The following is a 27,254-nucleotide window of genomic DNA, read 5'->3' on the forward strand; positions in this document are numbered from 1 at the left end:
AGTAAAAATGGAGTCCGTGGCTTTTCAATGGCTGAGTCCTTGCCAGGAAAGAAAAAAGTCTTTCTTCTTCCTCATGGATTTTGTTATAGTTGCAGGATGTGGGAGCTCCCCCTACTGGTCTCCTGACTCTATTTACTTGAGGTTTCTGTTTATTAATATTTTACAATAAATAGGGTTCTAGTTTTCAATGACTTTATATTTCTTCTTGGCCCTCCTACTTTGGATATTCTCACTAAAACAGGGAAGATACAATGATGGAAAAAATAATAGAAATATAATTTAAGTAAGATTACACATCCAAAACAGACAAAACCTGGACCAATGCATAATTATATCAAAAGCTGAAGCTGAATTTTACATGTGTGTGGTTTTTTTCTGCCTCAGGACCATCAGTAATTTCTCTCATATATTCAATGACAATGTTACACTAAAACATTCTTATAGAACACTCCTAAAATGAAGCTAAAATCCTTAATAAAATCACAGGTATCTTTTGCATAAAACTCACATGATATTGGCAAATGTCTCTCCTCCCTGGAGAAACTACTTTATCCTCATATGTTTTGGAGTTCAGATATGTACACACACACACACACACACACACACACCTCTAATTGTATAACTAAATCAGAGATGAACTGAATCTCTCTTATTAGAAAGAGTTAAAACAGTTTTCCTTGGCTTCTATTAACCTGTATAATGTGATTTCTTGAAGAATGAGATCTTAATTATTATGATTTATTCAGCATAAGAGTTCAAAGTTTTGCATTTTACATTTTGATTTGAAGATTCAAAAAGCCTTTTGCTGTGAGAAAAGCAATTTCTATGATTACTTTATGAAATAGAGATCACTTGAAAATGGAATCTATATAGCAAGTAAATTTTTGGCTTTAAAAATTGAGCCTGCCTTGCTTTCTAACCTCATTTTTTTTTTTTTTTTTTTTTTTTACATTTGATCTCATCTTTTCCTCCTTTCCACAGCGTTAATAAAATGGGAGATGAGTGAAGAATGTTTGTGGGCCTGATTATAAAACAGTGAACATTTCCTGTATGGGCACATGCACATATGAATCACCACGCAAATGGATCTTTGATTACTCCTATAGCTTTATGCAAGTTATGATTTGTAATATCAGTGAGGACCAGAAATCATTTTCAATATTTTCACTGCAGCACAGATCAAACCTACAGTGGAAAAATGAGTCAAGTGTTGTGCTAGCTGGTTGCTCTCCCTATCATTACAGAACACTTTAGGAGGTCCCCTTTTATTCATGTCAGCTGTATGGTTTAATTTAAAAGTAATTCCAAGCATTTAACACGCTTCCTTCATTTTAAAGAGTACTTCTTAAAAATGAAAAGGATTCAATCACTTTTTGGAGACAGACAGAGGGTACGATATGAATGTAAGTCCCATCAGTGCAGGTCTGATGGTTTCTGATTTAAATAGTTTTTATTAAATATGAAATGTCCAAATTACCTAATCATTGTCTCCTGTAAGATAAACACAGTTTTCCTAGGCCTTTCTGCAGAGTCTTATCTCAGAGCTGCAGGATGTCAGTTGATAATGTTGCCTTCATGTTAGACAAGCAGACAAAATAATTTGATTGTACTGCTTGCCATGTTGTTTTAAGCAGTTCTTTAAGAACTAAAACCACTTTGTTTCTGGTGGCATGACAAAGCCCATTACTTTCATTTTTTTGAACTCCTTAGAAAGCTTCAACATCAATAGGACTGATTTCAGAGCACACTGGTATAATGTGTTTAGTCTTGTCTAGTCTATCCATCCAGAGGTAGACATAAAACAAAAGTTAGGATGGTAGGAAAAACGTTTTTCATGCTGCAGAAACATGGCAAAATTACAGGTAATTACTTTTTAAACTGACAATCACTGAAGTGAGTGTTTAAAGTTAAATTTTAAATAAATTATTCAAAAACCTATAAACCTATATCTAAATGCTAGGCAGTAACTTCTGAACTGTTTGAATATTTTGCAATGCTCATGCAAACAGAGACTGTGGAGAAAAAAATGATCAAAATAATCTTTACCATTATTTTCAGGAAGTAAGAGTAAAATGTTTTAATTTTAAAAATGTGAGATGATAAGTTTTCTAATTAGTTTTTACTCTTGTGAGAAAGGAGCACAGGAAATGTAGAAATCAACTCAACATAATGACAATCTCATTTGAAATAAGAGGGTAAGTTAAGTGATTGGGTATGTCTAAAAGAAAAGCATGAATAGATTTAAAAATAAAGCTTAAGGTCAATGCACAACCACTTTGTGACCTCATGCGTTGTACACATTCTAAGTCCAGTTTTCTAATTTATAAAATAAGAATATAGGTAGGTCATCTAATCAACTAACTCTGCACTCAAACTGATGGACAGAAATCAGCATGGTCCCTGTACTTAGGGAGCTTATGTTCTAGTCTAGAGAGCAAAAAATAGCCAAATCATTGTATACATAAGCGTAAAATTGTGACTGTAGTTAAGTACTACAAAGAAGAACTACATGGTTTTATGAGAGCTTATGCAAAGGACAGCTTGATGTAGTTAGGGAAGTCAGAAGAGACTTCTATGAGGACAAAGATATTGTACTGCAGTTTGATTGCGTGAACTAGATAAATAAAGGTGGGAAGAACATTTCAGACAGAGGGACTTTGTATGTAAGGATACTGTCAAGGTCCCTGAAGGAAAAACTAACCTTATATAAAGAATGGAGAACATGGTAAAAAATGAGGTTTAAAAAAGGGAAGACTGCACAGAGCTCTCGAGGATATTGTAAGGAATTTTGTCCTTATCCTTCCAAGGGAAGCCTTTGAAAAGATTTAGACAGAAGGGTGATTTCTAATCTGCTCTTCAGAGTAGACTAGTTTGAGCTGCAGTGGAGGTGCTGGGCTTGATAATGTGCTGTAAATTTTCAGATGCCCCTAATGCTGGTCCTGCATTGCTGGTTGTGCTCCTGAACCTTATCATCACTGCATTCTGAAGAGAAGTTTACCTGCTTTTCTTTTTCATTTCATTTCATTTTCTTTCTTTCTTTCTTTCTTTCTTTCTTTCTTTCTTTCTTTCTTTCTTTCTTTCTTTCTTTCTTTCTTTCTTTCTTTCTCTTTCTTTCTTTCTTTCTTTCTTTCTAAATAAGAATAGGAATAATGTACATGTGATTGTAATACACAATAAATAGGTGCCAATTTATTCGCACAATGACACTGTAGGACAAAATTTTCAACAAAAGGTGCATTAGGAAGTTCTTAGATTTGAAGTATAAATGTTCTTTCCAAGGAGAAATAATTCTTGTACTCTAACATGATATCAACTCTACTCATTAACTATGAAAATGCATTATGATAAAAAGCAAGTATATCAAAAAGAGTCATGTACCACAATGTTCATTGCAACTCTGTTTGCAACAGCCAGGACATGGAAGCAACCTAAGTGTCAATCAACAGATGAATGGATTAAGAAGATGTGGCACATATATACAATGGAATATTACTCAGCCATAAAAAGAAACGAACTTGAGTTATTTGTAGTGAGGTGGATGGACCTAGAGTCTGTCATACAGGGTGAAGTAAGTCAGAAAAACAAATACTGTATGCTAACGCATATATATGGAATCTAAAGAAAAAGAAAATGGTTCTGAAGAACCTAGGGGCAGGACAGGAATAAAGACGCAGGCGTAGAGAATGGACTTGAGGATGGGGGAGGGGGAAGGGTAAGCTGGGACAAAGTGAGAGAGTAGCATTGACATATATACACTACCAAACGTAAAATAGATAGCTAGTGGGAAGCAGCCACATAGCACAGGGAGATCAGCTTGGTACTTTGTGACCACCTAGAAGGGTGGGATAGGGAGGATAGGAGGGAGGCACAAGAAGGAGGAGATACGGGGATATATGTATATGTATAGCTGATTCACTTTGTTATACAGCAGAAACTAACACACCATTGTAAAGTAATTATACCCCAATATTTTTTTTTAAGAAAGCAAGTATAAAATATGTTTAAGTGAATGTGTTTATAATTTAAGATTATAAGAAAAAAGATAAATTTATGCCCACAATTTATTACTTGATCTTTTTAAGCAACATAGAATGGTTGAACTGATATGAGTTCATGATCCTATTGAGTAACTCCAAACAACAACAACAACAACAACAAAATGCACACTGATTCCTATAACCTCCGATTTAGGAACAAATGGGAGAACCATTATGATAAAAATATCTGCTCCCTTGGATTCTCCTTTAGGAGAAATTGCCATTTTGTCCATTAAATAACTGTAAATGTACACAATTTACCTAGCTCCTCTGGAATACAGAACCTTCTTTTGCAAAATGAAGGCACTATTCAGAATGACCACCAAGATCCCTCTAACATAGTGCTGTTAGAGACCCTTTAAGTTGTGACTATGAAAATATTCTCAATGAACTATTGTTGGGAGCCAGCCATCAAATCCATCTCCTGTTCATCTGAGCACCAATATTGTAAAATAGCACTTTAGGGAAATTGCCAACAAACTATATCATAATGAATATACCTTTTTACTCTCTCAGTATCAGTTATCCAAGTTTGATTTTTCAAGGTATATCTCTTGTATTTTACTGCCACAATATTCTGTATATTTTCCATCAAATTGCAGTCACCAAGAGTAGCTATTATTTTTTTCACACAACTATTGATATATGATTTTTAAAATAGTAAAACTAAGGCAGGTATTTTTTAAAGATCTGAATTGATGTGCACATCTGGTTAAAAGGTGTTCCCCCAGCTTTTAAGTACTTGACTAACTTCTTAATTCTGAGGGATCAACACTAATTTCCAGTGTTTACCAGCAATCATAGATGACTAGCAGTTAAAAAGCCATCAGCCCTGTCACATTTTTCAAAGAACAGAATCCCTTTCCAGATGGTCCTTCATTTGGCTAATGGACAGCCTAAGGGGATAAAAATGTCACCTGTTGTAGCTAGTCAACAATATTAATAAAAACACAAAAATAGACCTCTCATGCAATGGCAACAACCCAAAAACAGATTTATGAGTTCCTTTACTGAGTTAATTTGCAATGATCATCATTTTAGCATTCTAAAATTTCCAGTTCTTCTCTGAATTTTCCAATGCCATTTTTTAAAAACACTGAAAGATAAATATTAGAAAATAAAAATTTATTTTCCAAAGCAAAGCAATATTTAAACATTTGCACCACAAAAATACAAGTTAATAGTTTTTAAATGTATTTCTCATGTGAAAGAGAATGGTCACATAAAGAATCAACCATGTATATTTTTTGAAACTTTGGTAAGATAAGCGAGATTTTACCTTTTCTAATTCATCTTTACTAAATTACATTTTGGACTCTAAGCCAATACAACCCAATTGCTGTTTCTCAATAGGCTGTTTTTCTTTTCACTTTCTCTAACTTTATACAAGTGATGCTCTCTATTTGCAATGTGTTTTCCACTTGGTAAAGTCTTACTGATGATTCAAGATCCATCTTCAAATTTCCATTATTTATATCCATATATCTTGTGACTAACAAGGTCATAAATGCTCAAAAATGAAAGCATGGATAGCTAATCATTGTAATAAGATTCTTCTGAAGTCACCTTTTCAAGTCACCACTGAGATGATAGTGCAAAAGGTGCTGAAATCTAATCTATAGGACAATCCAAAATCATAAATATATTCGTTAAATTCTAATTAATCATTTAGATTAGTTAGATTAGTTAAATTAAATTCTATCTAGATCATTTTCTTTTAATTTGTATGGAAAACTTATTTTTTAATTACTATACAATCGAGAAATGTAACAAGGCAGCATACATTTAAAAAGTCCACTGGGAATAAAGGAAGCCAGTTCTGTTAGCCTATTCTATCTCATCTTTTGTTTCAGTGAAGTAAAACCAAGACACATACATTCCATAATTTCCTTTCTTATATATTCCAAAAATTATGTTTTATATATTTCTAATAATTTAGATCTTTGATTTTCTCATTTTCTAGTGTGCTATACTTTTTCTTCTTAAAAATCATAGGGTATATTGAAAGCAAATGTCAACACTATGCATGCATAATAGTATTCTCTCTTTTGTGTGTCTAAGGGACATGGTAAAAATTCAGCAAGTCTTCATAGCTCACCAAGCAAGTCACTAACAAAGAAGTGAAGTAATATTTTTCTTCCAGGCTTGATTATGATGCCAATGTCCATTCAGCTACATTTAGTGGTGAAGAAAGGGCACAATTAGCAGTGGGACATGGTCCCACCAAAGGATTCACATATGAGAAAAAACCACAAGATTAGAAACTAGTTTAGATAGTTGTAAAATTAAATTTACTGTAAATTGAAACAGTGTCATAAATTTCCTTCTTTCTTTTGATTTTTGTGTAAAATATGCAAGAAAGTTTTCAGGGATAATTTTTAAATTTAATTATAACAATAGGAACTTTGGAGAAGATGCAAATTTTTGTTAAATGAAGTAAGATTCCAAATCTAGCATTACACAGGCAGAAACATGCTCTTCAGTTGGAATTTAAAAAAAAGTCATGATGTTGGCATTTTATTTTGTGAAATCTTAGAAACAGTATTCCAAAGTTATTGACTAAGAGTCTTTGCCAAATTCCTCATTGCATTCTTAGCGAATTCACTTTAAAAATTTCAAATAATGATATTTAAGCACTTTTTCAGAAATCTTTATTTTAGGTCCTGCAGCACATCAAAATAAGAATAGGTCTCAAACTGAGTAGTTATATTCTTTTCACTTTTCTCTAAAATCAAAAAGTAATAACTAAAGGTTCAGACACAAATACATATACAAAAAAAGAGAGAAATCTTTATATAATATCAAGAAAAATAACCCACAAAAACAACTGAAAACAGCATTACAACAGAGACTTTATATATCTGTAAATAAATGTGCATTTGGGTATCTGCTTTCTACTTTGAATTGGCAGAGAAATCATGTTACCTAATAATGACCCTGAATGTCATATTTTCATTTTTTTCTGTATACAGCTCAATAACCTACATTGAAGCCTTAACGAAAAGAATTTGTGACTAAAATTCCTATGTTCTGGGATCATTAGCAGCGATATGAATAATGGCTTCTTATCCATTCTGAAATCCCTTACAGAAAGTAAACCACCACTACAAAAAGAACATTTAAGGGCACACCTCTAAATGATAATATTTCTAGATTTAAGAGGTATTTTCCTTATCATTTAAGTAAGTTATCACTATTAATCCAGAAAATTGTATAAAAATTGATCAAAGCCAAATTACTTAATTTTATCTTCAAATACATAGGGGGCCACATAGTGTTTGATATTTTTGAATTCCAGATAAACATATTTTCACACTTTTCTCTCTAACCTACCTCTTTTACTGAGCTGCTCCTGTACCAGTTTCAATTCATTCTTTTCCAGCAGGTGCCTTTTGTCTGTAGCTACTGTACCTATGGCAAACAAGTTGGAGAAAAAGATCCCAACCAGAAAGAAATACTCTTCAGAGCTTGCAAAACAGATAAACAAAGAAGGCCATCTATTACATTTTCCCAGAAACTTTTGGCACTTAATCTCTAAGGGATCAATTCAAGAACTTTTGGCCTTTTATCTCCACAGGAATCAATTAAAGCAGTTGATATATTTCATCTTAATAAAGGGCTTAGCCATAAAATGCCTGGGTAAACTTTGCTTCTAACTAAATATTAGTTGTTCTAACTGCATTATAAAATAGAGGTTATTGTAATTTCTAACATTAAGAGTATTATAATGATTGCAAGAGATGATTTATTTAAACTATTTAGATCATTATTTGGGAAAAAATAAATCCTCAATGAATGTTAGATAATAATTATAGTAAGACACATGAGAAATAATAAATATGAAGAGCCTGTCTCCATATAATACGTTGGTATAAATATAAGCGCTTTAAGTTTTAGTTACATGTATAAATGTCTTATCAGGTTGTGGGATATAGATGTCTCCCTTTTGACCTGAAGACTCATACCTTAAGAAATTGACAATATAAAATAATTTTCTTATCCACCAGTTGTGATCATCAGTTTTTGTAGGGGAAAAACCCATCAAAGATGGTATTTGCTTTCCTAACAAGACAACTATAGCATTGATACAGGTACATTTAAAAAAATTAAAGAAGAAAAATATAACCATTACCATCTCATTTTTATGACTATGCCACAGTCTTGTTAGATATGGACTATTTTATATCTTTGGATAATTCAGGGACTAGAAAAGAACATCTGTGTAACAAAGCACTACCACTTGAAATTTAAAATCTCATAAATGAATTAAAACAGAACATTAGCCACCTCAATATCATGGAATTAGTCAATTATGAAAATGATCATCCTTATTTAACAAAGTCAAATGGAAATATTGCAAGAATGTTGTCCAAGGTCACTAAGAATCACAAGCCAAATTTATAGTCTGCTTTTCATGTTCAATTTTGTAGCTAATTGATGCATTTCGATGGATAACACTTGGTGATAGACTTATTTTCCTAAATGTATTGAAAGAATCTTTTCAAATACTTCATAAACATTTATTTTCGTAAACATATTTTACCCAACACAGTAAGTTACCTAAGTTCAGGATCCATATTTGTCTTATTCACTGCTGTATCTTTAGCTCCAGCGGTAATGCATGGGATGCAGTAAATTCTCAGTAAATATATGTTAAGACAAATTAATATTGAGGCATTCAAGCAAGACTAAGAAGCTGCTTCTGTAACACTGATTATTCAGTTTTTTGAAGGCATACAAAAATTCCCTTAAAAATCCCTTTATTGAGTATGTGCAAAGGAATGTACTATTTACTATGGGGGGTATGAACTCTGAATTGAAATGTATACTTTGCCCCCAGGAGTTTGCAAAACAATAGGCGAACTAACTAAAAACATTGGTAAGTAATACATACATTATGAGAAGTAAAAATAAGTACCGAGGACATAAAAATCAATAGTGAATGAAGAAATCAAGAATGGTTCTGGAAAAGCAAGTAAACGGGTGTGTCAGTGGTGATAAAAAAGAGAGTTGTGCAGAAATATTCAATGGAAGCAAGGTCAAGTTGACATGGACTTAGACTGGATGTAGAAGGCAAGAAAGATTGAAAGAGAGAGAGAGATGAAAGCAAAGATATTTATGGTTTTAAGGAAAAACAGAAAAGGGTTGCAGAAGGGGAAGCTGGTTTGGATGTAAATGGAAAATGATACATCTGAGGTACTGTGTTAGGCTTATTTTCTAGGATCCTGTTTTTGCTAAGTGCATTAGTGACAATTTTGCTACTATAATATAAAATGGTTAGGGAGCACTGAGGAATATGTAGGTGAAATGCTAGGTAATTGAGATTCATTTTAGTGAAGAATGAGTTTTCATATTAGCAACATGCTGAATGTAATGCTGTTAAAAGTTCATTATAGTGTTGCCGATTATCCGATAATTTACTGGTAAATATGACAGTTTGACCTGCATTTGATAGTGAGTGATAACTCTTAAGTATGTGGTAATTTTACTCCCTCGTATAGATATTTGCATATAGCGTGAAGTATGTATATCATGAACTATATGTTTAAGCATTGACGCATTATAAAATTGCCGGATAGCTCATACTATGTTTCAGGCACCCACTGGAGGCCGAGCAAAGTCAGGAGTAAAATGAAGTTTACAATTTGTGGAAGAGACAGACACACATTTAATAAAATCTAATCTAGCATTTTAAGTGCTTCATCAGTATAAACAAATTACCAGGACTGGTCCGAGAATAGAGTGGCATTTATGCTGGGTTGAAGAAGATTCAGAAATCTTCAGAAAGCGGGTTCACTTGAGATGTGCCTTAAACAATGACCAGTGTTAAAACAAATAGAAAAGAAAGGGAGAATATTAAGAAGAAGAGTTTAATGAATAAAATATTAAAGGAATTACATATATCATTTGTTTAATGAATGGTATATATCAAGAAGGAGCTTAAATATTAGTTAGAAGTGGAAAAGATGGAAGGGAAAACAGTGTCCAGCCAGGCTTTGCACTGAGTTGTATATTGTGCTACTCAATAGGTAGAAGTGAATTATCCAGAAGAAGACAAATAGTAATAGCAACACTTGTACCTCTGGCAAGCAAGAGAAAAATTGCTCACCTCTATACCTAAGGAATAGATTCCACTAGTCTGGATATCTGCGTGCAGGCTTGACCAGAAAAAGGGTCCTGTTCAGAAAGCCTAGGCACCTTGAAATTCATTTTGGGGTGGTACTTTGCTGGGTGCAATATAACATAAACCTCTAGATCAACATGGGATTGCAAATTAAAGAACCCATTCGATTCAAAGAGGAAGTGAAGACATATTCAAGGTAATATACATACACATACATGCACATTTATAAGTATATATATATATATATCACACGTGTTTATATACATACATACCCAAACATATATAGAAATAGACATGCACACACATATAAATAGACAAAGGTCCATTTTTGTACATGCAGATTTATTTTACTCTCTTTTAAAGGCTCTATAATATTCCATGGCATGATATCCAAAATGATTTATTTATTTCCTTTCGGAGCATTTTTTTCATTCTTTTTGCTCATACAGTGAATACTATAATAAACATCTTTGTACATGTAACTTTGCCTATGTTGATCTTGTTCCTAGTAAATATTCTGACGTTTATTAGTTGTTTACTGTTTTCACCTCATTCTCTCAAATTTGGGTAGTTACTAATGTTGAGAATTAATAAAATTTTTTTCTTTCTAGTACTTATAATTTTAACTATTCTGTAAGTTTAATACATTAGAAAAGCAAAGTAAAGTAAATTTGATTGATAGCAAGTGTCCTTGTAATGATAATAATTTTGATAGAAATGCCTTAGGAATCAATCTCTGTACTTGCTATAGATTTTGATAGATGACATTTTTTTTTGATTCCCTCTTTGATTTCTTCAGTGATGACTTCGTATTAAGTAGTGTATTTTTTATTTTTTTACATCTTTATTGGAGTATAATTGCTTTACAATGGTGTGTTAGTTTCTGCTTTATAACAGAGTGAATCAGTTATATATATACATATGTTCCCATATCTCTTCCCTCTTGCATCACCCTCCCTCCCACCCTCCCTATCCCACCCCTCTAAATGGTGACAAAGCACCGAGCTGATCTCCCTGTGCTATGTGGCTTCTTCCCACTAGCTACCTATTTTATGTTTGGTTGTGTATATATGTCCATACAGCTCTCTCGCTTTGTCACAGCTTACCCTTCCCCCTCCCCATATCCTCAAGTCCATGCTCTAGTAGGTCTGTGTCTTTATTCCTGTCTTACCCCTAGGTTCTTCATGACATTTTGTTTTTCTTAAATTCCATATATATGTGTTAGCATACGGTATTTGTCTTTCTCTTTCTGACTTACTTCACTCTGTATGACAGACACGAGGTCCATCCACCTCATTACAAATAGCTCAATTTCGTTTCCATTTATGGCTAAGTAATATTCCATTGTATATATATGCCACATCTTCTTTATCTATTCATCCAATGATGGACAGTTAGGTTGTTTCCATCTCTGGGCTATTGTAAATAGAGCTGCAATGAACATTTTGGTGCATGACCCTTTTTGAATTATGGTTTTCTCAGGGTATATGCCCAGTAGTGGGATTGCTGGGTCATATGGTAGTTCTATTTGTAGTTTTTTAAGGAACCTCCATACTGTTCTCCACAATGGCTGTACCAATTCACATTCCCACCAGCAGTGGAAGAGTGTTCCCTTTTCTCCACACCCTCTCCAGCATTTATTGTTTCTAGATGTTTTGATGATGGCCATTCTGACTGGTGTGAGATGATATCTCATTGTAGTTATGATTTGCATATTTCTAATGATTAATGATGTTGAGCATTCTTTCATGTGTTTGTTGGCAGTCTGTATATCATCTTTGGAGAAATGTCTATTTAGGTCTTCTGCCCATTTTTGAATTGGGTTGTTTGTTTTTTTGTTATTGAGCTGCATGAGCTGCTTGTAAAATTTGGAGATTAATCCTTTGTCAGTTGCTTCATTTGCAAATATTTTCTCCCATTCTGAGGGTTGTCTTTTGGTCTTGTTTATGGTTCCCTTTGCTGTGCAAAAACTTTGAAGTTTCATTAGGTCCCATTTGTTTATTTTTGTTTTTATTTCCAGTTCTCTAGGAAGTGGGTCAAAAAGGATCCTGCTGTGATTTATGTCATAGAGTGTTCTGCCTATATTTTCCTCTAAGAGTTTGATAGTTTCTGGCCTTACATTTAGGTCTTTAATCCATTTTGAGCTTATTTTTGTGTATGGTGTTAGGGAGTGATCTAATCTCATACTTTTACATGTACCTGTCCAGTTTTCCCAGCACCACTTATTGAAGAGGCTGTCCTTTCTCCACTGTAATTCCTGCCTCTTTTATCAAAGATAAGGTGACCATATTTGCGTGGGTTTATCTCTGGGCTTTCTGTCCTGTTCCATTGATCTATATTTCTGTTTTTGTGCCAGTACCATACTGTCTTGATTACTGTAGCTTTGTAGTATAGTCTGAAGTCAGGGAGCCTGATTCCTCCAGCTCCGTTTTTCCTTCTCAAGATTGCTTTGGCTCTTCGGGGTCTTTTGTGTTTCCATACAAATTGTGAAATTTTCTGTTCTAGTTCTGTGAAAAATGCCAGTGGTAGTTTGAGAGGAATTGCATTGAATCTGTAGATTGCTTTGGGTAGTAGAATCATTTTCACAATGTTGATTTTTCCAATCCAAGAACATGGTATATCTCTCCATCTGTTTGTATCATCTTTAATTTTTTTCATCAGTATCTTATAATTTTCTGCATACAGGTCTTTTGTCTCCTTAGGTAGATTTATTCCTAGATATTTTATTCTTTTGGTTGCAGTGGTAAATGGGAGTATTTTCTTGATTTCACTTTCAGATGTTTCATCATTAGTGTATAGGAATGCCAGAGATTTCTGTGCATTAATTTTGTATCCTGCTACTTTACCAAATTCATTGATTAGCTCTAGTAGTTTTCTGGTAGCATCTTTAGGATTCTCTATGTATAGTATCATGTCATCTGCAAACAGTGACAGCTTTACTTCTTTCCAATTTGGATTCCTTTTATTTCCTTTTCTTCTCTGATTGCTGTGGCTAAAACTTCCAAAACTATGTTGAATAAGAGTGGTGAGAGTGGGCAACCTTGTCTTGTTCCTGATCTTAGTGGAAATGGTTTCAGTTTTTCACCATTGAGAACGATGTTGGCTGTGGGTTTGTCCTATACGGCCTTTATTACATTGAGGAAAGTTCCCTCTATGCCTACTTTCTGCAGGGTTTTTATCATAAATGTGTGTTGAATTTTGTCGAAAGCTTTCTATGCATCTATTGAGATGATCATATGGTTTTTCTCCTTCAATTTGTTAATATGGTGTATCATGTTGATTGATTTGCATATATTGAAGAATCCTTGCACTCCTGGAATAAACCCCACTTGATCATGGTGTATGATCCTTCTAATGTGCTGTTGGATTCTGTTTGCTAGCAGTTTGTTGAGGATTTTTGCATCTATGTTCATCAGTGATATTGGCCTGTAGTTTTCTTTCTTTGTGACATCCTTGTCTGGTTTTGGTATCAGGGTGATGGTGGCCTCGTAGAATGAGTTTGGGAGTGTTCCTCCTTCTGCTATATTTTGGAAGAGTTTGAGAAGGATAGGTGTTAGCTCTTCTCTAAATGTTTGATAGAAATCGCCTGTGAAGCCATCTGGTCCTGGGCTTTTGTTTGAAGATTTTTAATCACAGTTTCAATTTCACTGCTTGTGATTGGTCACTTCATATTTTCTATTTCTTCCTGATTCAGTCATGGCAGGTTGTGCATTTCTAAGAATTTGTCCATTTCTTCCAGGTTGTCCATTTTATTGGCATAGAGTTGCTTGTAGTAATCTCTCATGATCCTTTGTATTTCTGCAGTGACAGTTGTTACTTCTCTTTTTTCATTTCTAATTCTATTGATTTGAGTCTTCTCCCTTTTTTTCTTGATGAGTCTGGCTAATGGTTTATCAATTTTGTTTATCTTCTCAAAGAACCAGCTTTTAGTTTTATTGATCTTTGGTATTGTTTCCTTCATTTCTTTTTCATTTATTTCTGATCTGATCTTTATGATTTCTTTTCTTCTGCTAACTTTGGGGTTTTTTCGTTCTTCTTTCTCTAATTGCTTTAGGTGCAAGGTTAGGTTGTTTATTCGAGATGTTTCCTGTTTCTTAAGGTAGGATTGTATTGCTATACACTTCCCTGTTAAAACTGCTTTTGCTGCATCCCATAGGTTTTTGGTCGTCGTGTCTCCATTGTCATTTGTTTCTAGGTACTTTTTGATTTCCTCCTTGATTTCTTCAGTGATTACTTTGTTATTAAGTAGTGTATTGTTTAGCCTCCATGTGTTTGTAATTTTTACAGATCTTTTCCTGTAATTGATATCTAGTCTCATAGCGTTGTGGTCGGGAAAGATACCTGATACAATTTCAATTTTCTTAAATTTACCAAGGCTTGATTTTTGACCCAAGATATGATCTATCCTGGAGAATGTTCCATGAGCACTTGAGAAAAATGTGTATTCTGTTGTTTTGGGGGTGGAATGTCCTATAAATATCAATTAAGTCCATGTTGTTTAATGTATCATTTAAAGCTTGTGTTTCCTTATTTATTTTCATTTTGGATGATCTGCCCATTGGTGAAAGTGGGGTGTTAAAGTCCCCTACTATGAATGTGTTACTGTCGATTTCCCCTTTTATGGCTGTTAGTATTTGCCTTATGTATTGAGGTGCTCCTGTGTTGGGTACATAAATATTTACAATTGTTATATCTTCTTGCATCGATCCCTTGATCATTATGTAGTGTCCTTCTTTGTCTCTTCTAACAGTCTTTATTTTAAAGTCTATAAAAGTCTGATATGAGAATTGCTACTCCAGCTTTCTTTTGGTTTCCATTTGCATGGAATCTCTTTTTCCATCCCCTTACTTTCAGTCTGTATGTGTCTCTAGGTCTGAAGTGGGTCTCTTGTAGACAGCATATATATGTGTCTTGTTTTTTTATCCATTCAGCCAATCTGTGTCTTTTGGTGCGAGCATTTAGTCCATTTACATTTAAGGTAATTATCGATATGTATGTTCCTATTCCCATTTTCTTAATTGTTGTGGGTTTGTTATTGTCGGTCTTTTCCTTCTCATGTGCTTCTCGCCTAGAGAAGTTCCTTTAGCATTTGTTGTAAAGCTGGTTTGGTGGTGCTGAACTCTCTCAGCTTTTGCTTGTCTGTAAAGATTTTAATTTCTCCATCAAATCTGAATGAGATCCTTGCTGGGTAGAGTAATCTTGGTTGCAGGTTTTTCTCCTTCATCACTTTAAATATGTCCTGCCGGCCCCTTCTGGCTTTCAGAATTTCTGCTGAAAGATCAGCTGTTAACCTTATGGGGATTCCCTTGTGTATTATTTGTTGTTTTTCCCTTGCTGCTTTTAATATGTTTTCTTTGTATTTAATTTTTGACAGTTTCATTAATATGTGTCTTGGCGTATTCCTCCTTGGATTTATCCTGTATGGGACTCTCTGTGGTTCCTGGACTTGATTAACTATTTCCTTTCCCATATTAGGGAAGTTTTCAACTATAATCTCGTTAAATGTTTTCTGAGTCCCTTTCCTTTTCTCTTCTTCTTCTGGAACCCCTATAATTCGAATGTTGGTGCATTTAATGTTGTCTCAGAGGTCTCTGAGACTGTCCTCAGTTCTTTTCAGTCTTTTTTCTTTATTCTGCTCTGTGGTAGTTATTTCCACTATTTTATCTTCCAGGTCACTTATCCGTTCTTCTGCCTCAGTTATTCTGCTATTGATCCCATCTAGAGTATTTTTAATTTCATTTATTATGTTGTTCATCATTGTTTGTTTCATCTTTAGTTCTTCTAGGTCCTTGTTAAATGTTCCTTGCATTTTGTCTATTCTATTTTCAAGATTTTGGATCATCTTTACTATCATTATTCTGAATTGTTTTTCAGGTAGACTGCCTATTTCCTCTTCATTTGTTAGGTCTGGTGGGTTTTTATCTTGCTCCTTCATCTGCTGTGTGTTTTTCTGTCTTCTCATTTTGCTTAACTTACTGTGTTTGGGGTCTCCTTTTTGCAGGATGCAGGTTCGTAGTTCCTGTTGTTTTTGGTGTCTGTCTCCAGTGGCTAAAGTTGGTTCAGTGGGCTGTGTAGGCTTCCTGGTGGAGGGGACTAGTGCCTGTGTTCTGGTGGATGAGGCTGGATCTCGTCTTTCTGGTGGGCAGGTCGACGTCTGGTGGTGTGTTTTGGGGTGTCTGTGGACTTATTATGATTTTAGACAACCTCTCTGCTAATGGGTGGTGTTGTGTTCCTGTCTTGCTAATTGTTTGGCATAGGGTGTCCAGCAGTGTAGCTTGCTGGTCGTTGAGTGAAGCTGGGTGCTGGTGTTGAGATGGAGATCTCTGGGAGATTTTCGCTGTTTGATATTATGTGGAGCTGGGAGGTCTCTGGTGGACCAGTGTCCTGAAGTTGGCTCTCCCACCTCAGAGGCACAGCACTGACTCCTGGCTGCAGCACCAAGAGCCTTTCATCCACACGGCTAAGAATAAAAGGGAGAAAAAGTAGAAGGAAGGAAGGAAGGAAAGAAAAAAGAAAGAAAGAAAGGAAGGACGGAAGAAGGGAGGGAGGGAGGGAGGAAGGAAAGAAGGAAGGAAGGATGGAAGGAAGGAAAGAAAGAAAGAAAGAAGATAAAATAAAATAAAATAAGATTAAATAAAATAATTAAAATAAAAAGTAATTATTAAGAAAAAAAAAAATTTTAAACAAAAAAGACCGCACAGATAGAATCCTAGGACAAATGGTGGAAGCAAAGCTATACAGACGAAATCTCACACAGGAGCATACACATACACACTCACAAAAAGAGGAAAAGGGGAAAAAATCATAAATCTTGCTCTCAAAGTCCACCTCCTCAATTTGGGATGATTCTTTGTCTATTCATGTATTCCACAGATGCAGGGTACATCAAGTTGATTGTGGAGCTTTAATCCGCTGCTTCTGGGGCTGCTGGGAGGGATTTCCCTTTCTCTTTGTTCGCACAGCTCCCGGGGCTCAGCTTTGTATTTGCTCTGCCTCTGCGTGTAGGTTGCCGGAGGGTGTCTGTTCTTCGCTCAGACAGGACGGGGTAGAAGGAGCAACTGCTTCGGGGACTCTGGCTCACTCAGGCCGTGGGGGAGGGAGGGGTACGGAGGCGGGGCAAGCCTGCGACGGCAGAGGCCGGCGTGACGTTGCACCAGCCTGAGGCGCGCGTGCGTTCTCCCGTGGAAGTCGTCCTTGGATCACGGGACACTGGCAGTGGCGGGCCGCACAGCCTCCCAGGAGGGGAGTTGTAGACAGTGACCTGTGCTCGCACACCAGCTTCTTGGTGGTGGCAGCAGCAGCCTTAGCGTCTCATGCCCGTCTCTGGGGTCCGTGCTTTTAGCCGCGGCTCGCGCCCGTCTCTGGAACTCCTTTAAGCAGCGCTCTTAATCCCTCTCCTCTCACACCAGGAAACAAAGAGGCAAGAAAAAGTCCCTTGCCTCTTCGGCAGGTCCAGACTTTTCCCCGGACTCCCTCGCGGCTAGCCGTGGCGCACTAACCTCCTGCAGGCTGTGTTCACGCCGCCAACCCTAGTCCTCTCCCTGCGCTCCGACCAAAGCCCAAGCCTCATTCCCCAGCCCCGCCCGCCCCGGCAGGTGAGCAGAGAAGCCTCTCGGACTGGTGAGTGCCGGTCGGCACTGATCCTCTGTATGGGAATCTCTCCGGTTTGCCCTCCGCACCCGTTGCTGTGATCTCCTCCGCGGCTCCGAAGCTTCCCCCCTCTGCCACCCGCAGTCTCCGCCCGCGAAGGGGCTTCCTAGTGTGTGGAAACATTTCCTCCTTCACAGCTCCCTCCCACTGGTGCAGGTCCCGTCCCTATCCTTTTGTCTCTGTTTATTCTTTTTTCTTTTGCCTTACCCAGGTACGTGGGGGGGGGGGGGGTTTCTTGCCTTTTGTGAGGTCTGAGATCTTCTGCTAGCGTTCAGTAGGTGTTCTGTAGGAGTTGTTCCACATGTAAATGTATTTCTGATGTATTTGTTGGGAGGAACGTGATCTCTGCATCTTACTCTTACGCCATCTTCCCCCTGAGTCTCGATAGATGACTTTTAACAAGTTAAAAAAGATTCCTTCTATTCTAAGCTTAACTTAAAAAATCAAGAATAGCTGTTCAATATTAATGTGTTTTTTTCTGCATCTAGTGAGATGATTGTAAGGTTTTTCCCCTTGGACCAGGGATCGAACCCGCACCCCCTGCATTGTAAGGTGGATTCTTTACCACTGGACCACCAGGGAAGTCCCTGTGTCATTAATTTAATATTAAATTTACTATTCTATTGTACAGATCTTACTGATACTTGTATCTATGTAATTTATATTTTTAACATGAGTGTTTGTGTGCTTATATGCATTTCCTTTGAACTTTATTTCTCTAAAACTAATTTTTCCATCATTTTATGTTCTAGTCTAATAAAATTCTCACCCCTCATCATATCTGGCCTTTGTAGTACTTATGGAGTGTACCCAAATGTTCTTTTTCTTTCTAAGTTAGTTTTGGTGATGATATATATTATTATTGATGATATATATTAACTTCACTCATTTAATCTAGAATGTTAAATTTATTGGTGGTGTAAATTTACACTTTTTTTTCCCAATTACTTTTTTTCTTTTTTTCGGTACGCAGGCCGCTCACTGTTGTGGCCTCTGCCGTCGCGGAGCACAGGCTCCGAACACGCAGGCTCAGCGGCCATGGCTCACAAGCCCAGCCGCTCCGCGGCATGTGGGATCTTCCCGGACCGGGGCACAAACCCGTGTCCCCTGCATCGGCAGGCGGACTCTCAACCACTGCACCACCAGGGAAGCCCCCAGTTACTTTTTAAAAAAGCAGCATTTATGGCTTTATGACAGCTAGATTCCAAAACAAGTTGTTCACACCCTTGGACTTGCACAGCTCTCTGAAAACTCTTAATTCTCCTGATGGCACATTCATAGTTTGCACATTAATTGAGTCCATTAATTTGCATCAGAAAGCAAATGGTATTTTTTCAAATAAAATAATCAATGTTATATTTTGGAGTGAAATCCAAATTTTAAAGACAAAATAAGAGATATTAAAAAACTTTGCATTTGAAACCTAGGGCCATGCTCCAGTCCCTTTGGGGATACATATACTCTGGCTTCAAATTTGAAGTATGAAAGAAGAGCATTTTGAGAAGCATAGGAGAAAACAACTTAAAGGGAGAGACAGAAAATATGTCAGGTGTGCTGTCATTTCTCCTTCCCTTAGCTGTCACAGACGTTATTAATCAATGACTTTACTACGTATTTCTGATGTTACTTGTAACTGATTACTATTAGCATGAGCAATGGAATCTTTTATTCTTGCACAGAAAGTCAAGAATGTTAGTTTCAAGGTTCTACCATGATCCTAAACATCACTTTTTTCTTGGGTAAGTCACTCACTTAGAATTTCTTCATCTGTAACAGGCGGCGATTAAAAGTTCTGGCTGGAATTTGGTGGGTAGTATCATCAGGCTACTACAAGAGACTTTGATAAAGTAGTAGACGTGTAAGACATCTAAATAGAATCACCATGACCAAAATTGCCCAAAATCTAACCAAAAAAAGCCCTTCATATACTTCTACTACCAGTTCTTCAATTATTAATATGTATTTTTAATTGATGGAAAGAAAAAGTTATTTCAAAAGATACATAAATGGGAAAGAGCTTAAGATAACCACAGACATCATCTAAAATCAAACTCCAAGTCAGATAAGAATGCTAAAAAAACAGACAAAAACAAAACAAAACAATAAGATTAAAGTATATAGGTAAAGTTAGGAGATAAAGGATAACATTATGACATTATTTTGTCCTAAAATCCAATGTTATAACAAGTACATTTTCCTTTATTCTAGTTTTTTAATCTAAATGGCTTCCTTTTATTACCCCCATTCCCTGCAAAGTATCACAGTTTCTCCACACTCATAATATTATGGCAATTTATGACGGTTATAATTTTTACCTGGGATTTCAATACCATTTTTCTCATGATTTTCTAATCCTGCTGGAATTTTCTAAAATATTTATTTAAATTGATTTATTTTTTTAAGTTTAAAAAGTAGAAACAGAGAATAGCTACAATGCAATATCTGGGTTAATATAACATGTAGGTACCATATTCCTTAACATTAACTATTAAAGAATAATAAAACTCCAGAAGGGAAAAGACTCACTAAAAATAGCTGGGATTTAAAATTATATTTTGCTGCCTGTTAATTTATCATACAGAGTAAAAATAAGCCATAGGTACAAAATGGAAACTCTACCAAATGCCTCTGTGTTGCAGTAAACTTAATTATACAGCACACCATAAAATGACAGTAATATTAGAGAGGAAAAGTAGCAATTTCAGATGGGCAATAACTGCTTTTTACAAGGGAGAAATTATATCAAGCACATATACCTATTCAGTCTAATACTGTTTTCTAGCAAGAGCCAGTGGGACTCACAGTCAAGGGGAGGGAAAGATTTAACTAAGCTGAAATCTGCTTAGTTCAGAAAAGGCTTGCCTGCAAAAAACACTGCATTGTAAGTGTGTTCATTTGCTAATACCTAACAAGTATCTTATATAAAAGTTCACATTTAATCTTTAAATGTATATGTATACATGTGCTTATAATAGCTTCAATCAAAACCGTTATTCATGGATGGATTCTTGGCTTTTAAAGGGGCTCTGAAATGCTTTTTACTACATCTGATCTATGTGTATATCACATAGAATGACTTTATGAGAATAGCATCCTATTATGAATTTAATAGAAAGAATCTTAATGTTTCTGAAGAAGCTTTTTTGTAATCGTGCCAAAAATCTTTCATTTAAAAATCTAAAAGATTATTATTGACTTTTTATTTCAAATTGGGAAGATTATTATTGACTTTCTGCTGTCTACTATTATTTTCATTAATTTAAGGAGAATTAACATAATACCTTTCTTGGTATGTTGGTATTGGGTTTCTTGTTTATTAGTTTATTAGTGACCCAATCATGACCTTGCTTGATATTTGTGCCTAAGGTTTCTATAAAGAAGTTTTCTTGTCACACAAGCCTTGTTTAGAATGATAGCTCTGTCACTTAACTATCTGTGTCACCTCAGGGAAATTCTCTAAAATTGAATCTGTTTCCTCATCTACAGGATTGATGCATTAACACCCAAAGTTTTATAATTGTTATCCAGGGTAGAAATAATGTATGTAAAGTTCCTACTACATTGCTAAGCATAAAGTAGGCTGATAAAGTACTGATAGTTATTATTTATCCTATCATTATGTACATAGTATGGTATACACTGTACTGAGTTCTAATTTCAGTTTTAAATTTCTCTGTTGTCCATGGGCAAATCAACATCTTTGTGACATTGATAATATTTTTACCAGATCATGGTAACATCTTCAGATTCTGTTAAAATGAATATGTGCCTTGATACTATGTATGTCAGGATACTTATCATCTCACATAAAAAGTGACAAAGAATTGTGTTTTAAGAAACACAGAATAAAAATACTGTTGTGGAACAAAAATATCACACATTACCGTATAAAAGTGTTACGTAGCTGAAAACATAAAATCAGTGTCTTTGAGGATAAAGGAATTGGAGGGGAGGGGTTATATAGAAGGAAAGTGATTGGAATGCCCTAATTTTGTGCTCATGGAATAAAATTGAGGAATGGAGAGATAGTTTAAAAGGGAGTGGCCCACAGTCAGCTTTGATAGGATACAATGTGCCTCCTGATAATCCTGAGAAATAGGAACGAGTGGATGGATAAAGTCTGATGCTTTAGTGTTGTTGGCAATAGGTTTCGTCAGCTGGAAAATGAATGATCTCCCTATTTGTTTGTTAATGCTTATAATTCTTTTATCAGGAATCAAAAGTTTTTTGCACAACTGGAGGGTGAAAAAGCTCTGTGCTTCTGAGTATGTTCCAAGATGATCTGTTAAGCAGATTGATTCATCAAGTTGTTCCTCTGGACATAGATATGTCATGGCCTGTTTATAGTCATAAGAATATACTCCCTCCTTTCTTCTCTCACTCTTTTCTTCCATCCTCCTCACCTGCCTTCCCTCCTTCCTTCCTATATATTTACCTGGGGAGGGATTGTTCATTTCTTCTCTTAGGGAATATTTATACCTGTCTTTGACTAATGTCTAAGAATGTTAAGACTAAGGATTACATCCCTAAGTTTCTTTTTTTTTTTTCCTCTGGGGAATTCTGGGTATAATGATAGACATATAACCAGCAAGTAACATGTTGAATGATTTGTAAGAGAGAATCAGCTTCTTCCATAAATGTGACTATATGTTCCTTAGGGATAAAATTTGAAATATTCACTCACCTCTTAGACAGATCATTGGCCACACATGCCATAGGGCGTATGTGGTGAAGTTAATACAGAAATAATAGTGTATCCTTTGAAGACTGCAAAGCATGACAGGGCACCTCTAGAATGACTGAGATTATTGATAATTGTCTACTAAGAACTTGACAATGTACATGCTCTTGATATACATTATCTCTGAGCTTATAACAATTCTGGAATGGTAGATAGTATGATCCATCTTATGGAGAAAAAGAATGATCATCAAAAATCAAGGATTAAGTCCACAATAGTAAACAAGCAGTAAAGTGAGTATTAAAGTAATATATGTATGTGATCCTATGATAACTCCAGAGCCAATAGAGTCAACTTTTACTACCTACTTTAAAAACAAATTTTATTTATTTTATTTATTTATTTTTGACTGTGTTGGGTCTTCGTTGCTGTGCGCAAGTTTTTTCTCTAGTTGCGGTGAGCGGGGGCTACTCTTCATTGCGGTGCGCAAGCTTCTCATTGTGGTGGCTTCTCTTGTTGCGGAGCACGCACTCTAGGCGCGTGGGCTTCAATAATTGTGGCTCATGGGCTCAGCAGTTGTGGTTCGCGGGCTCTAGAGCGCAGGATCAGCAGTTGTGGCGCACGGGCTTAGTTGCTCCACGGCATGTGGGATCTTCCCGGACCAGGGCTCAAACCCATGTCCCCTGCACTGGCAGGTGGATTCTTAACCACTGAGCCACCAGGGAAGCCCTTTACTACCTACTTTAAATTTTTCTATCATCATATAGACATAGTCTGTTTTTTGTACCTGTAAGCGTTATTACAAAATAGAGAAAAAACTCCAAATATATGATATTCATGTTTTAGGTATCCATTTATTTTTTAAATGGAAATCATAATTTTCGCACTTGTAGGATACAAATAGTCAATAGGAAGAGGTCACAGATATTCTGATGTGATGTCATTCGAGAATTAAGTAGTGCTTTTCAGCTTGAAGTAAGCCATCTATCACCAGCTGTGTGAGCTCAGGGAAAAAATATGTTGTAAGAGTTCATTATTTTTCTCCATTTCTAGCCACTGTCCCTATTCAGGTACAGCAGCACAGATGGTGTTGTGGTAAAGACACATAACAGTGTCAGGAGCTGTAACATGTGGCAAAAATCTGTCATTCCTCATTCCAAGTTTCAAGGTTAAGATAGAAACTTGTCACTTTTCTGACGTTCAATTAACTCCTTTCCTTTGTCTTTATATGAAAATAATAAAGGATCTTTTATGAGATTTTTTTCCATAGTTAACTCACTTCTATGACTCTACCTACTTTTATTTCATTAACACTGATTTAATGATGTTTTGAATTATTGTAGTGTATCCTGTGTTATGCCATAAGTATGTTCTTAAAAGTTATTCAATTAGGAATTAAATTATATTTAAATGCATTAGAGAAGCTTGGTAAAGGGGTCGATGTATAATGCTTTTGCAAAGTCGAAGTTGTACCTATCTTCTTATATGTGCAGTTTTCATACATATGGTTCACTTGAAATAAGAATGTGAATATACTTATTTTCATCAATAAATTACAGGTTAGTTGTAGGATGTATATATGAGAATGTTCTTTCCTGAGACTATAAATTACAAAGTTTCATAGGATTATAATATTCTCAAAAGAGACATGGTGAAAAAAATCTTACTAAAAATGAAAAGGCAGTAATTATCAGGCAATAAAGATAAAAATTTGGTCTGCCATAAAGCACACATAGAAATAAGTCTAAAATCATGTGCTTTCCTTCCAGGATTCTTCCTTTGAAATTCAATAACTTATTCATGTTCTCACTCATAGTCTTCATCCAGATGCCCAGTCATCCCAGGGAACAGAACAATGAGCCATCTTTGTGAAAAAAACTAATTAGAGAAATTTAAAATATGTCTCTGAATATAGAAGGTATTTAACTCAACAGGGTATTGTTAAAGGATATTGATTAGTGTGCTTTCCCATAAAAGGCTGAAAAATTTTTCTCTTTTGGATGTTAGAAAATAGAACTAAACAGAAAGAGTGAATCTGCTTTTAAAAATGAGCACTGTTGCAGTAGAGGCATTGAATTAAGTTGCTTGTCCTCAGAAAGGTATATTTAGATTCCCAAAATGTTGAGCTTCAAAGGCTAATATTTATAAGGAGCTGAGGGCTGTGTTAGGTTTAGGACAACATAAAATGTCTTTTTAATATCTCTGAACCAAGATAGATTACTAGACAGACAGGTTGTTTCTCAAAATCATTTTCTCGAAGGAAATTGACAAAGTCAGCTATATTTTTATAGACAAAATGGAAATATAAATGAGAAGATAGTGAGTATAATGTGTGTAATGACCAATCAGTTTCCAAAGAAACCCTGGATGATAGAAATGACAAGAATAAATCTAACAAGTTAATATTGAAAACATTTCTGTCTACATCCCAAATAAACACATGCGGAAGTACAAATGAAAACAATTGAGTTCCTTTTATGGGAGGTAAACCTAGAATCAACAGTGTCAAAAGTGTAATATGGCCATAAGAAATTTATTTGATTGTAGTTCACATTAATAGAACCATTGTATTCAGAAAATGGCTTAATAGGCATTGCATAATTTAGGTTTTATTACTTCTCCAGCTTTATCCTTTACCATTCATTTTGCTTGCACTTCTGAATCCAATCACATTAAACTTTGCTTAGTTTCTCAGAGACATTGTGCTCTATTATTTGAGAAGTGGAAAGTCATTCTTGGGTTGATCCTTCAGATTTCACCTTAGAGGCCCCACGATCAAGCACGGTGTCCCTCTTATGCATTCCCATTGCACTCTGTACTTAAGAATTCTGTCCCTGATCACACCACTTTGCAATTGTTCCCTGGCTTGCTTGATTTCCCCCATTAGACTTTAGGCTCTGTGTAGGCAGGAGTATGTCTATTTTGTGATCACTGTTGCATTCATCTTCTGTGCCTAATAGAAAGTCTAGAACACAAACATCTATTAAATAAAAGTATTCAAATAAGAAAAGAGATTGCTCTGTCCATTGTGCATGTGCAGACAACTGCAAAAGAAAGTCCTGTATTCTGGAATATTTCATGTAATATTAACTACCTGGCTGAAAAATGTACTCAGATGAGGACCTACCAATAGGGAGAGGGGAAACTGTTCTATATAATGACAGAAGAATTATCCTCAATGAGAGAAGCACTGGAAAAGATATAGTATTTTTTTCTCGGATGAATGTACCACAGAAGGAAAATTATATATGTTGCATGCAGCACCAGAAGACATAACTAATCTTAATAGATAGAAGTAACAGAGAGATGAATTGAACTTCACTGTAAGGAGACATCATCTGATGATTAGCTCTCTCAGAAAATGGAATGGGATCTTCTGGCACGAATTGTTTGTCATTGGAATTGCCACTTTTGCATAAAGAATAGAAGCAGTTTACAAGTTCATGAATTAGGAAGGAAGTAATACCATGTGATTTTGTAGGGAGGAAAAGTCATTTTCTCTCTACACATCTAGGTTTTTGGCTGAGACCCACCCCCTACCCCCAGTAATAAAAGAAAGATTAACAGGAGAAAAAACACAAGTTTAATAACATGTACATAATAGGTTAATAGTTCCCCCAGGGTCACACAGGGAGTAGTTGGCAGCCAGGGCTTCAACCTAGGTTCTCTATGTAGTTGAAATCAGGACTGAAGGAGCACCCCTGGCCAAGTGGCTAGAGGTAACTCATTTTAACTGCCGCACACTATTCTCTTGTATGAACATCCTGATATAAGTGCTTTAAAATCTTTATTTTCAAAATTTTTGCGCTGTTTTACAGGCACTTTTTATACACCACATATCATTCCTTTTTTTGTAAAAGTATCCAGTCTGATTATGTCTTTTAACTAATGGGTTTGATCTGTTTACATTTATTTTCTTTTTTAAAAAATTTTATTTTATTATTATTATTTTTATACAGCGGGTTCTTATTAGTTACCTATTTTACACATACTAGTGTATATATGTCAATCCCAATCTCCCAATTCAAGGCTCTTTTCCTTTTTTTTCTTTTTTGACCACGTAGTGCGGCATGCGGGATCTTAGTTCCCTAACCAGGAATCGAACCCATACATTTATTTTCTTAATAGGAATTTTGGATGTATTTCTTCAAAATTTTTTTTGTATTTCCTATTTACACTCTTGTTTTCTTGGCCTCTTTTCCCTTCCTTTTCTGCCTTTTATTGAATTAAAGTTTTCTGTATTCTGCTATACACATATTGTTTTCTTCTCTTCAGGATTAGAAAATATAGATTATATGTTTCAATGCTAACTTTAATATTCATGCTCAATAATATATTTTGATCTAACAAACTTTATGATCATGTAATATTTCTTCTTCATAAAGACTTCAGTATGTATAAACTACTCATTAACCATTTCTCAACAACTTATTGGTTACTTTTTCCTGAAGCACCACATATACACATACACACAAATCATATATAAAAGTCATTAGTTGTTGAATGTATCCACATATTCTAAAAATTTCTATGTTCACCATTATCCTTTTACCCAATGCTGTTCTTCTGGTCACACTTCTAATTAAAATCCATGCTTTAATAATCCCTCTGCTGAGAATTTATGTGATGAACTTTTAATCTTTCTATGAATGGTTTAGCCAGGGATAATATTTTAGGCTGACATTTTTTTCCAGATTATGAAGGCATTTTTTAGATCCATTTCTATTGATACGGACATTTTCCTTTGGTTTATTTTTTTTCC

Source organism: Globicephala melas, chromosome 3 (assembly GCF_963455315.2).
Source record: "Globicephala melas chromosome 3, mGloMel1.2, whole genome shotgun sequence".
Taxonomy (NCBI): Eukaryota; Metazoa; Chordata; class Mammalia; order Artiodactyla; family Delphinidae; genus Globicephala; species Globicephala melas.